The sequence below is a fragment of the Octopus sinensis genome, linkage group LG1 (assembly GCF_006345805.1).
Source record: "Octopus sinensis linkage group LG1, ASM634580v1, whole genome shotgun sequence".
In the NCBI taxonomy this organism is placed as follows: Eukaryota; Metazoa; Mollusca; class Cephalopoda; order Octopoda; family Octopodidae; genus Octopus; species Octopus sinensis.
The window spans coordinates 180468126-180483431 of NC_042997.1; the positions used below are offsets into that span (position 1 = coordinate 180468126).

At 32.7% G+C, this 15306-nt stretch overlaps 1 long non-coding RNA gene across 1 annotated transcript in view; it reads right to left on the reverse strand.

Annotated features, from left to right (window-relative positions):
- Positions 1-2140: 2140 nt before the first annotated feature.
- The window catches only part of LOC118766456, a 20091-nt gene continuing 6925 nt past the window's right edge, over positions 2141-15306 (reverse strand). Inside the window, exon 4 of the long non-coding RNA XR_005002390.1 lies at positions 2141-2258. This is a non-coding gene — a long non-coding RNA (uncharacterized LOC118766456). The remainder of the gene's footprint in view (positions 2259-15306) is intronic.

Below are 15306 nucleotides of genomic sequence, written 5' to 3' on the forward strand. Positions count from 1 at the left end.
GGCATCTGAAGCAACTAGAGACAGCTTAGTTTGACCGAAAGAACCGACTACTGCAAGCAGAAGTAAATAATGAAAACAATGCGTTTAGCCAAATTTGGACATGCTATAGTTTATCATAATAGCAACGATTTTATTTTCTATTCATATAGACGAAGAAAAAATAAAATCGAGATTGGGAAGTTAATAATTGTTTATTAATTAAGTTTTAGGTTTATACGAGTTGCACATAACATTTTCAGAGGGAACAAAATATACCCTCGGATGCTTTATATGCCTATATGGAATAACAGATGTAAGGGTTGATGATTAATTTGCTGTTAATAGTAAACAATTATTAACTTCCCATCTCCATTCTTCTTCTTGCATGCATACATACATACATATATATATATATATATATATATATATATATATATATATATATTGTATAGAGGGCATTATTACACATAAATGCCTCACACTAAGAGGGACAAAGTCATTACTACCAAAATTATACTATAATATAATAGTATAATTTTGGTAGTAATGACTTTGTCCCTCTTAGTGTGAGGCATTTATGTGTAATAATGCCCTCTATACAATATAGATATAATTAATTTGTTCAAAAGAAAAAAATTATTTTCGAATTCTTTTCTTTTATGAGGTTTTCACGTTAGCTGCCCGATAATTTCTTGTTAAGATCCTTATTAAGAGATTATCCTTAATTGTTAAACTTATATATATATATAGAGGCGCAATGGCCTAGTGGTTAGGGCAGCGGACTCGCGGTCGCAGGATCGCGGTTTCGATTCTCAGACTGGGCGTTGTGTGTGTTTATTGAGCGAAAACACCTAAAAGCTCTACGAGGCTCCGGCAGGGGGTGGTGATCCCTGCTGTACTCTTTCACCACAATGGCGGTGCCCCAGCATGGCCACAGCTCAAGAGCTGAAACTGGAAAAAACAAACAAAAACAAAAAAAATATATATATATATATATTATATATATAACGGGAAGCTTTATGAAAATAAACAAAAGACGAAGGCAGGTGGAATGCAAACAAACAATTGTATTAGTATGGCGCTCAGGAATATAAATAAAACAAGTCTTTTACGTTTCGAGCCTACGCTCTTCAACAGAAAGATACACAGAAAAGAAACACGGAAAGAAACAAGGAGAGAAAAAAAATGCGAGCAGAAGCTAGCGAATCAACATATATATATATATATATAACAGAAGAAATACGGTTGAGCGTTCTGTATCTACTTCTGGAAATTGTGTTTTGTAAGCGACAAACTACGGTGATGGTCTTGCAGATGTCTGCGTGTATATATACGTAGATATTAACAAGAGAAACCATGGTACGTAGGTAATCTATTTTATTTCGTATATTTTCAACTGTCTAGCTCATTTTTACATTTTGGAGATTTTCTCCTCCTTCTTCCTTTTCTTTTAAATTTCCTATGTCTCTTGTTTCCGATAAGAGGTTTGCTCGAAACGTATCAGAACCACTCTTTCTATCTTTCTCTGAGCGTCTTATTAATACTCTGCATGTATCACATCCTCTCGTTGATTTTTTCGTTGTCTTTTTTCTCCGTTCTTTTGATTAACTATATGTTTATATATATGTATATATATATGTGTGTGCGTGTGTGTAAATATACATATATATATATATATATATATATATATATATATATATATGCATACATACACGCACATGCTAACATACATACACACATATACTAACACACAGATGCACATATACCCACGCATGTATAAAAATAAATAATCCTTGAAAATCATATAAATTTCAATTATCACATACTAGCAGCCATTTACAGTTATTTTTAATCTCTATGGTTACCTGGGAAATGGTAATATATCATAAAAAATAACTAAATTTAATTTCTATGAAGAGCCATAATAATGTACGAAATTTTTCTCTGAGTTCACAGAAACAATAATAAATTTGTTATTATGTAAATTCAATATTTGGGTAAACTGTACTTTAAACAAGTTAAAATTATTCATATTGAACGGCAAAATATGCCTTATTATGTGTCTGTCCATATGTATGCACGTATAGAATTAATTACGCAAAACGTTTCAACAGTATTAGCGTATTTAACATTCCTATCACCACGACGAGCGATGGTTAGAAGAATATTGAGTTTTGTTTTAATAACCAGTTGGTCTAGAAAGCGGAGCCTCATATCAGTGAGGGGAGCCGGTGCGCATTGATGTCGTCGAGAGGTAAGCCCGAAACGGCGCACATTCTCTCCTAATGACCCCATACAGTTGCTGGATTCCGGTATCTGGAGTCCTCGACTGGGAGTACTTGCATGTGCAAGTTGTTTCCAAAAATCTAGGACCTTGTGGTAGGTAACCACTGACAGACCGGAAAGACAGTTAGGCATCTTGGACAATGGATAAGATCATCGACACCAGGAAAGACTGGTGGAGGCTTCGGACTTACAATCCTTGCCTTTGTTACGTGTTATAACTGACATCAATGAGAATGACAGCCCTATGATTGACCGAGAGGGAGTCCAGAATCAATCAAACGCAGTTAACACGGAAATGACCTTGGACACGAATACGGTCATTCATTCGAACAGCGAACGAAGTGCAAACAATTTTGGATGCAAGCTTTGCTGTAGGACTTTTGCAGCCGAGAGAGGCTTGAAGATACATCACGGAAAGACTTGTAAGAAGAGTACAAAGCAGTGTGTATCATCTAATAGTAAAACACGTGGCAAATCATTCCCGGACTCAAACCATAGTGGGTCGATAAATTCTACAGCAAAGACCTCTTCCCGACAGGAAATTGCTGGTGCATCAGATAGTACTCGGAGAAAACCGGGGGTTTTATGGCCTACTGCTAATGAGAAAGAAAAATATAAAGTGTTTGGAAAGAGGTATGTCGTGTTCTTTATAAAATGACAGACTCTTCAGTGGAGAAACTGGGAAAGTTAACAAGCTCAATTGACGATACAGGGAAGGAATAATTTAGAGTGAAAGATTGTATCCGATTAGCGAAAGAAAAGCATGGACGAAGCAGGGGGATCAGGAAAATGAAACAGATGAGGAAGGGAAAGACCAGCCTAAGAAAGCGATGGAAATATGCTACCGAAGACGAAAAAACTGGCCTCGTGGTGCTGTACGACGATTTGAAAAGGAAATGACGTTATGTGCAATGACATATCCGCCGATATGAACGATGAGCGACAAAAGGAAAGTAAAAGGACTTAGGGGCAGTTTCCAAAGGATCCGTACGGGGTTACTAAGAAGCTGTTCCCTTAACCGAAGGGTGGCTCTTTATCGTACACGAAAGAAGGATTGAGCGCTCATATCATAGAAATCGAATTTCAAATTGGGGATATCAGGGAGAAAGGGGTGAATGATTTCGTTTTTTTATACTGTTTTGTTCTCATTGTTCTTTCTTTTACTGTTTTTACTTTTTTATTTTTTCATATCATTGATGGATTTGTTCTGCGCTATTCCAGGTCAAATCTATCTATTGTAAAAAAGGAACTCAAGTTATTATATTCTTTACGTATAAAAATGTAGACCCCCCCCCCAAAAAAAAAGCGAGCCAGTGTTTCATTATGTAACAATTTTTAGTTTAGCGATGAGAACCGTTCCGTGTACACTCTCTAGAATGCATTATGTGAAACAAACAGATAAATCAATGAAATTACGTGGAAACTCTTTGGAATGAATGGTACAGTTGACTAATCTCTCCCGAATCTATCATTATTACCAAACGCAAAGGGAGTATAGAGAGAACCAATAACCACTGATGTAACATTACTGTTGCAATGCAAAAATATAAGTAATTTTCTAAAACTAATGCCTTTAAATCAATATTTACAAACTGACTACCACGTGTATAAAGCCAAATCTCCTGATATACATGTACAGGACAACAGAGAAATGAATTAAATATATATTATCTAATACAGGTTAATTATTAAATATCAAATTATAACTGCAGAGTAAATTTGAGAGGCCACAATTTTGCAATTATAATTCTAAACAATTTCTGAAAACATGTCCGAAAATTGCTTTTACATTTGAGATATAACGTCAGTTATATGAGTGAACGAAATGCAATTCATTGAACGAAATGCAATTAACGCAGGACTAAGTAATTAGAAATTATACTTATTAGAAAAGGTAAATGACTCAAGAAACATGATTAATTCGTTACGCAGTAAAATATATATAATTACTTCATATTCACCATTAAATAGTATCAGAGTACACTAATTAGCAGATTTCTTTGCATAAAGAAATATATATATTTATATATATGTATACATATATATATATATATATATATATATATATATATATATATATATATACATATATATATATATATAATATATATATATATAATATATATATATATATATATATTATATGTATACATGTATACTTAGTATGTATATATATATATATGTATATATATATATATATATATATTATATATATATAATATATATATATATATGTATACATATTTATATATATATATATATATTATATATATGTATACGTACATATATATATATATATACATATACATACACACACATATATATATATATATATGTGTATACATGTATATATGTATATGCATATATATATATATATACATATATATACATGTGTGTGTGTAAATATATAAAAGTGGAACCATATAAAAATTGAGGCGTATCAAAATGAAGCATATCGCACTTGATGACTAGACATTATGACACAAAACAACCGATAAACAATCCTTTCCATATGTTGTTTGATTTGCCAAACTAACGGCATATCGATATATTGATCTGAATATGGAACAGCCTGAGGAACTGAGTAATTATAATTGTGTTGTATTGCCTAAATGTCCTGCATATTGCACGTCTTGCATAAACGCGTATACGAAGTCACGGGGCATTAAGATCTCACTGAAGCAACGCTATATAAGCCATTCGTCTGTTCTTGATGGATGCATACACATACATATAACTACGTATGAATAAATAATTGTATATATGTATGCATCATGCATGTGTGTGTGCATGTATGTATGTATGCATGCATGCATGCGTATTGCAGTGCCATCTTGCTAGATACGTTTATCGCAATTGTGAAACAAGAGAACTTAATATGCCGTGAATTGTAATTAATGTTAATTTAACAGCTTTGAGTATTACTAAGAGGCTAGATTGTCTCTCACAATTTGTAATTCTCTCTGATTGAAAAGCGGTTTTGATATTAATTCATCTGTTAAATAATATTACTCTGAAGTATGCATACATGCATATATACATGCATACATACATACATACATTCATACATACATACATACAAATTTGCAGTTACTCTATCCAGATTACAAATTCAGGTTTATATCTGTAATTATTGGCGCCCTAGTATATGTAACACAGCCTAAGTAGCAATCTTGAGACATTAGGCTTCTCAAAACCAGAAAGGAGAAAGCTGGAACTGTAAAACTCTGTAAAACCTCTGTATGTATGCATGTATGCATGAGAATACATGCATACATACACAAATCTCCTGTTGATATTGTTAAAATCACAATGATGTTCCCTTGGATCTATGTTAGAAACCAACTCCTTCTCTATTGGCAAGAAAACTTAAAATAAAATTGAATGCTCACATACTTACATACATATATGCGTGTATGTACGTTCGTGTGTATGTGAGAGAGAGAGAGAGAGAGAGAGAGAGTGTGTGTGTGTGTGGTGTGTGTGTGTGTGTGTGCGTGCGTGTGTGTGTATATGTGTGTATGTGTGTGTGAGCAGATGCATGTGTGTGAAGAAGGTGCTACGTCTTCACTCCGAAGTGAACGCTGCTTACGCCAGGAAAAGCTGATATCATCAGACAATGTTCTGCCATCGGGTGTTTTGACCATGAACCATGGCAATTACGTTGGATGGTCAGCAGAGTTGGGGTGGCCAAATCACTGCTCATCTTCTCATGGGTTCTAGTTTCTCATGGGTCTTAGTTTCTTGATCCATAACCAGCAAGAGGCGCATTTTGTTGCCTCTCCCTTCCTGACTACAGCCACCTGTCTCATTAAAATGGCTATAAGCATACTCCTACGCTCAATCTCAGCTAGCAGAATCCGTGACTACCATCCATTCCCACTGCAATCTTATAGAAGGATCTCGTATTAAGCTGGCACGCTCCCATTCGAAGACCTGATCATACACTTCTTTCCTCAGCAGAGCAAGTTTGGTCAAGTTTATTTCCCTTGTCTTTTTAATCCACAACATTTAGTCTGGCTTCAGGGCAACCTGCATAATTTCTCCAGAGTCAAACAATTCATATAAGATATTTCAGGACATAGTGGTGAATAGATAACGAAAAAATATAAATATGGCTTACTTTCATCAGAAATAACCACTCAGAGCTTGGAATTACTGTGTATAGCGATCTCAAAGTTCATCTTTGAGAAGTCTACAAGTGTATCGTCCTCTTCTAGTATTATGTTCCGAAGCATAGATGACAAAGAGATTTCACTTTGGTATTTCGCAGCACGCGTTCAACAGATTTGTAGCAAAAAGAATATTAAATATGGAAACACGTCGACGTCTTTAGTGTGAATGCTATTAGTTTAGAGGTACTGAAAATGCTTATTTTACAATCCTGCCCTTGAACATTACTGGTACTAAGTCTTATGAATACTGAAAGGTTATTAACTGCGGAGCAAGCTTAATAATTCAGAGAGGTATGTCTAATCTTGGGACGTGAATAAAAATAACAATACTAGGAAGTTATCTACGTTTCAAAAACCCATCACATTTTAATTGAAATTTCTATTTCGTTTCAATACGATTCTTTTAATATAGGAACTCAATTGCTCTGTAATTGAAAACGCATTCCATAAAGAACAAAGTAAAGATGCAGAGGAAAGCTTTATCTTGTACAGACAGGTTATTTCTTGCTAGAAGAGAATGAACTGCATCACATTTGGTCTGAGTGTAAGTAACGAACGACATGCTTCTAGAAAAGAAAGCTAATTACCCAGTTACAATACTTACAAGCTTGTTTCCACTTGTTATAAACGTCGTAGTTGTAAGCAGTAAATACATTTATGTGCTTACTCCTGGAGGATCGTTTTTACCTTCGCTATGCACTATATTTATTTTCAAATGAGCGGGTAAAAAAATCCTGTGCCGCATAAATGCCACCGTCATGCTTCTAGTAATGCATGTATGTACATGCGTTTCCGCGCGCTTGAGTGAGACTTCAGGTTTTATATATTAATTAACGCCTGCGTTTGTATGTGTGTGATTAACTTTACGAAAATATATACGCGCACTTCAATAGATATTTTCACATTAATTGCGTCATTGAAATGAATTTGATACGTAAATGCAACGTTAATAAAAGAGCAAGCAGATATTTGGTTAGTATCAATACCATGAACAATAAATTTGCAATGTCAGCCATGTTAATGCAATAAAATTAGAAACAAAACCAAAATTAATTCATTGAAGTATCTAAAATTAATAGAATTCAATTAGTTTAAATATCCAATTATAATTCATAATGTCTAGTGTTTGTATTGGTTCATATAGCAGAATTTGTTGTTCAAGTAAGGCACTAGTTAAATCTAAGCAAGCCTATTGAAACCATTCAGTTCTGTTTAATTAAATAAATATATATTGCCGTTGACTTATTGATGGCACTGATAATGAATAGTTATATAAACAAATTGCTTGATAGACAAACAGAAAACAAAGTAGACAGAAAAGCAGACAAAGAAACACGTAGCTATATACATAGGTAGAAAATAGGTAAGTAGAAATATAGAATAATAGATAGACAGAGAGATAGACAGACATATAGATAGATAGATAGATAGATAGATAGATAGATAGATAGATAGATAGATAGATAGATAGATAGATAGATAGATAGATAGATAGATAGATGTTAAGTAATATTGAAAGTGACAATACGGATAACTAGATAAAGAAAAGTATATGTGTGTGTATGTGTATGCGGGCGTGTGTATGTGTGTATATTTAGCTAGATATATGCGTGAATGTGTGTATCAGGAAAATATTCCGTTCTACTACTTATATTAATTACTCTTAAACGTGAAAACATTTGCAGTTTCAAATATACATATATACGCACGTACATATATTCATAGGGACATACACACACATATGTACATACATAAACATACGCACATATATAAGTATGCATATATATATATATGTGTGTGTGTGTGTGTGTGTATATGTATGTATGTATATATACCTATGTGTATATATATTTATATATATATACACATTTTGATTTGAAAACCCCACTAGAATGGGAGAAAGCGATAATGATCTAAGTGATATGATATATATGTAAAAAATGTAATATATAAATAAATATCTGTAAATATAAACCATCCGATCTTCTGATTACCTCATTTCTTCTAATATATTTATATATATATATATATATATATATATATATATATATATACAATGTATATTTTTTAAACCGATATACCTTTTAATGTATTAATTGATTAATATTTTACAGACAATTACTTACCTGGGTATTCAGGGTCTGTCCTTCTTTATAATCTATTTTCGATTTAAGGTCTTCTTCGATTTTTATAATAAGATCATGTTTTTATACTGCAGTTTGTTGATTGCATTCAACCATCATGAAAAAGACCATTAGTGGAAAGGACCAATGAAACAAAACCATTTTAAAATGTGTATCTATTAAGCTATTTGTATACTTTTGCTTATAACCTTATTTTTATTTCATTTTAAACAAAACTATCCGACGAACGAGAATCTGAAATTCTGAGTAACAGTATTTGTGATACTTTTGCTGCTTTTAATAAAATATATATACACTGTATGCATGTATATAAGAAACTTTATAGATTATGTAATACCCCGAACGTCAAGGTTAGCTATTCATATTTAGATACTGTCGCTTCAAATATCTCACGTGGCAATAAACTCCACACCACACCCCAGCCTCTAACTGTCATATTCTATTTTACCTAGTATCCTTCTATTTTACCAGCTTAGTCACATCACCTTGGTTGTTTTAGCCCTTCCGTATTAATTTTACCTTTGTCCACGTTCCCGTTCTATATATTTATAAGAGACCATTCCGACATAACATTCATCAGCCAACCGTGAATCACTGGATTTATAAACACATTTACATTTACTTCTATTCCGTTAAAATGCTACTCTAAGCGTACCTACTCAACTGGTTCTCTTGGCTACTGAGAATATGATTTACCTTAATGTTCTCATGTTTACTTAAAATGTCTATATTTATAACTTTGAAGTAGAGAGGAATTGTGGTCATATGATAGGAACAAATGACACGCTCCAGTAAAGTGTTACATCTGGAATGACAACGGCAAAAAGAGTAAGGTGTAGACCGAGACTATGAGGAATATATTAAATCAAATATATCATAAATATAACTTTGAACGGACTAAATGAGTTGGCTGGTAATCGGACTATTTCAAGAAAAGTTTTCCCCCCTTTCTTGTTTTTGCTTTAGCTGAAAGAATTCTACGCAGTATCTAAAATGATCTCCATCACTTTTCCCTTGAGCGGTGTGCTCCTATTATTTACAACCAGTCTGACAAATTATCTTTTTGCTGCCGTAATTTACCGGGCAGGATATTTTCTCGGTAGCTTTTTGGTATTATCACCGTCATTCCTCTTTCGTTATATGCATTTAAAATCATTATCTTGCTGCTAAATAATGGGTTAAACAAGAAATGCAAAATGTTAGGTAACTGGGCGTATTCCAACTAGTTATCCAACGGGAGAGATAACCGGATTCGGCACTGGAGCTGTGTTATTCTGTAGTAAGATACAGTTTATGCTACCTTGATTAGGTAGTGATTAAATGAAGCGCGAAAAAGTCACGTTTTGTATAGTTTCTGTGTCTGTTATGAATGTTGGTAAATGACCAGAAAATCAAAATATTAGATATCAGAGGAAATGTCTGCATCAAAGATGTCTGACCTGCACATATCTACGCACACAGAACTCTCCACATTTCTCTCACTAAGGCACATAAGCAAGCAAACAAAATCGCATATATAATATAGAAACGAGTTCGTATATATGAATGAATTGCTTTCTACAGTATTGTATTAGATCCGTACTAAACGTTTTCATATAAATATATCTTTGAGCTGCCGGTTTGCTTCGCTAAACAGCACTTCTCTGCTCATTATTTAATAAAATATTCATGTAGCTAACGAGTAATTAAATCATATTTCACGAATGAATTAAGCTACAATTTCCGTTTCACTCTAAAGAAATTCACATTTTAGTTATGAATCCATTAGAAGATTCAGAAAACAATGTTACAAAATGAAGCTTGTAATGCAATGTGAAATATATTGATATCAGTAAAGGTATATTGTAGTACCGTAACACAATGACAAATGAAGCGAAATGAGTCCTTTCTTTGAATGCGTGAAGCATTCTGGTAAACAATTATATTGAAGTATACCAAAGAGAGAGTAATATAAAGTGAAATAAATTAAAATTAGTTGAATATTTACATAGGGGATATTTTTTAACAATTTCACAACGTGAGACACATATTCTGCTTTTGTATTTGGCGCATGAGATTACTATTCCAGAATATTGTCCTCTGTATTACAAGTAAATAAGTAGGCTAAAGCTCACACACACACACACACACACACACACACACACACACACACACACACACATATATATATATATATTATATATATATATATAGATAGATAGATAGATAGATAGATAGATAGATAGATAGATAGATAGATAGATAGATAGATAGATAGATAGATAGATAGATAGATAGATAGATATCACCGCGATCACCGTGACCGACCAGGCTATCAGATTTTGCTACACATCGCTGGCTAGAATGCGCTTTGCAATGTTTTAGCCTTCAAATGACGCCAGCCCGCTGGCTAAGTGAGCAGGCCAACAGAAGAAAGAGTGAGAGAAAGTTTTAACGAAAGAGTACAACAGGGATCGCCACCAACCTCTGCCAGAGACCCGTGGACCTTTAAGTGTTTTCGCTCAATAAACACTTGCAACGCCCTGGCCATTGCGCCTCAACTATATATTATATATATTTATATATATATATATATATATATATATATATATATATATATCAGTGGCTTAGCATGCGTAAAAATATAGCGCTAAAACATTATCAATTAATAATTAAGGGTACTAACAAGAATTACCAGCATGCAAAATATAGGTGTCAAAATGACCAAACCACGAATTTTCACTTAAATACAATGGTGAAAGCGGGCAAAAGAATAAAAATCCTAAAACCCCGTACCAATGGCGAAAGTAATCGAAAATTTAAAAAGCCAGACATACCCGTATCACCATGATTTAGAACTTTGAGAACAAGTCTTAGTTCATCTTCAGCGAGTCTTACTGACTCCAGGGTTATAGAGATTATTCATCACCAATGTGTACGATGACCATTTTTAATGCCGCAGCAAATTTTTAAAGAAAAGTGATCGAAGTGAATAAGCAATTCTACATCAAAAGTACCATCAGACAACTTCACGCATGAGTTAATGGACACCGCTATGCTAATGTTTCTTCTTTGGAAAACACCTACCGAAATGCTATATCGAAGACATCCAACTTGCCATTGGAGCTACGGAAAGAAACATAGGGTGACTGAAATAAGAAATATATCCCGCAAATCAAAAACAAGTCTTAATTACGCGTACCTAATGGGATACAAACACTTCAAACACACGGTCTAGGGTTCAGAGACATTAGCTACCAACACCTTTTCTCCGCAGATATTCTGAAGAAGAGGCCCTAAATCTGAAGTATTGAAAAACCAGGCAGTAGAACTAACCATCGATCTGTATAAATTAACTTTTATAACTTGCATTGATTTCGTTTAAAAGATATTTAAAACATGTCAAGTTATATTGTATTGAAGAGGATTGTATCAGCAAATTAGTTGTAGTAAACAAAACCCGTTACAGATGCAAAAGAAGCAAATATCGATTAATTTAAAATATAATATATTGGTTACCTATCAGATAGCATAAGTATTTTACAGTTATGAGTAATTACTAACTTGAAAGAATAGCATGAATGCCATATGTGTATTTAGAAGCGTCATTTGAAAAGGGATGGAGATTAGATACATGACATCGGAAATCTTTAAATTATTATATTTGTATTCATGAACTGAATCTTAGAGACTAGGTACTTCATAAAATGTATTCTAAAGCGTCATAAGGGAAATCTCACCTCATTCTCTATTTTGATACACTTGCATTTAAAATCTTATAAACAACCAATTGTGATTTATAATCGTGTAGTTTTCTCAGGCTTATTAACTAAAAGTTTTGTATCTAACAAGGTAAACCGAAAAAAGAAGTTGCGTGCAGCAATGTAGTGTAACACATTATGGTTATCTTTTACTATAATCTGTTAATCTATGAATGGAATAAAAGCTATTATTCTTAGTATCGAAGAATCGATAGTTTTTGAATAGGATTAAGATGTCTACAATAATTAAAATTTATCGTATTTTACTTCAAAGGAATTTAAAAGTATGATTTGCCTTTTTTTAATATTTAGTCCATATTTGCTAAAAAATTGGTGCATAACTCCTTAAACGAATCTGTCATTCAATTTAACACTCCAGAGATAATTATTAAAATGATTGCAAACATGAAAGCCAATTTAATAATTCATTTTATTTTCCAATACTGGAGATTTGATGAAGATTTGATTTTTATATCTTTATTTATTTTAGAGCCACAATTTTTTGCTTACAGAGTTCAGTGTCGGACTAGTAACAACAATTCCAACAGTCTTTATCTGTTCACCAGTATCACAGTAAATACGACATATAACTTTGCAAAAGCTTAATCTAGACTATTATATATATATATAATATATATATATATATATATATATATGTATGTATATATATATATACATATATATATATATATGTATATATATATATATATATATATATATATATATATACATATATATATATATATATATCTATATATATATATATATATACATATATATATATATATATATATGTGGTGTGTGTGTGTGTGTGTGTGGTGTGTGTGTGTGTGTATACTATGTATGTACTACCAAATGCTACAGATATGTTAGTAAAAAGACATTGCGATTACTGTGGAATGCTTCTGTATTTTAGTCAATTTCTTGCGCTTGTTTCAAACGTTAGAAAATGCTTAGTCAATTTTCTGTAGACAAACTACAGCATTTCGAATCTCGATTAGTCTGCATTAAAACACTGAAAGATGTTAACATGTTTAACACCATCTCCAATAACATTATAGATAAAAGAAATTTAGGAATAATTAATTCAATTAGCCACGAGGTAGGATAGTTAACTGTAAATAAAAGTGAGAAAACACTAAGGAAGTGAGCATGCTGGGGAAAATGCTTAGCAAATTTTCGTAAGACTTTACTTCTGATTTGAAATTCCACCGATGTCGATTTTATCTTTCATCTTTTCGCGGATAATAAAATAGGTACCAGTTGAGCACTGGGGTCTATGTAACCGGCTTATCCCCTCCCCCGAATTTGCTGGTCTTGTACCAAAATTTAAAATCAAAGTTAAAGTACAGCATTGGTAAAAATGATTTTACCTGTAGAGTTTTTCCCGTCAGCAACTGTGTATATTTTCTTCACACATAGACTTTTCTTTCCAATTACCTCAGCTCTCCCTTCTTTACTGTTGGTTGCTGGTAATGAAATAAACCCAAAATTGTATCTAAAAGTACTCTCATACACATGTTCAACTAAAGGCTTCTTGAACTACCTTGAAAATGAAATGACCACATATATTTGTGATTGTTAATGAATCTGTACTTTTGTCACTCATATTCCTTACTTAAACTGCTATTTCATGAAGTTAAAGATATGACAGTAGTATCCGATGACACTTTTATGAGTGTGTTAAACACCTTTTGTAAACGAAACACCATAGAAAACAAGAAGTTGAAAATGTAATTATTTTAAAAGCAATGTACGCAATACAGTTGCAGAACAAGTTAAATGTGATTGGAAATCCTTTGAGAACAGCACTGGTTGTGTGCTATCTTTGTCTATAATTATGTGTAATATATCGGAATCAGGTCTGTCATTTGTGTTCACAGAAATAATTGACATATATATGTAATGGGATAAATATTAGTTTCGGATATTATAAATATAAACACGGGGGTATTTGAAATAGCGATATGTAAAATTCAGCTTAATAGAAGGTGTTTGGAGAAAATTCTGAACATTATGTTTTATGTAGTTTTGGTGGGCATCTAAAGTTGGAAGATAAACATACGCCAAACTGAAATTGCGAATGAAATGCAGTTCACAGTTGGAGCCTAACTATTCAACATTTGACATCACTTCTTACAAGTGATGATTATAAAATAAAGATAATGAGAATGAAATAAATGTAACAAAATTTCACTTCTATTGTATATATTTTAACTGATGTATCCGTGAGAAATATATACTAATGTTTCATGCAAAAGTGTAAGTGGAAATCTCCAAACGACTTCAACTTGTTTAACACTTTAAAACGTTTGAAAATTTTACAAAGTTATGTAACCCTCGCTTGTAAATTTACACAAGAAATCAATGCTTAAAATATGTTTATTTTTATATCTTTAGTTCGAAGCCACTTAGGTATAGTTAAACTAGTCCTAAATTATATCTGGTGCTGCACGCTGTGGTGGCTCTTCTTTCAACCTTTGCTTTGAAATTATAATAACAAAGCAGAAATAAATGGCAGATAAAGTATGTGTACACACTCCAGGGATTTACAGATCATCCCATTGGTACTCCATCAGAATACCCAGTTTATAATTCTTGAATGGAATATTTTTTCCGAAGTTATTGATACAAACAATTTGTAGTTTCAATGTGTGATTATTTTCCATTAGATAATAATTACTTAGTGCACTGTGAGATGTTTCGGCATGAGACAGACATTAGTTTAAACTTCATCGTCCATCTTGTAGTGAGCATTTGACAAGTTTTTACTGAAATTCATGCCATTTTGTCTTATTTACACATGAAGTCTGAGTCATTGCTTGTATTCAAAATAGCGTGGTGATAATGTAGAGAATTATTCAAACGGAAAGATATACGAGAAGTGTAGAGTGACAACTATGCAAATGGATTGGACTAATGCAAGCACAGAATAAAAATATGAAGTAGATGTATTCAGAATGTGAGTTACATATATATGTG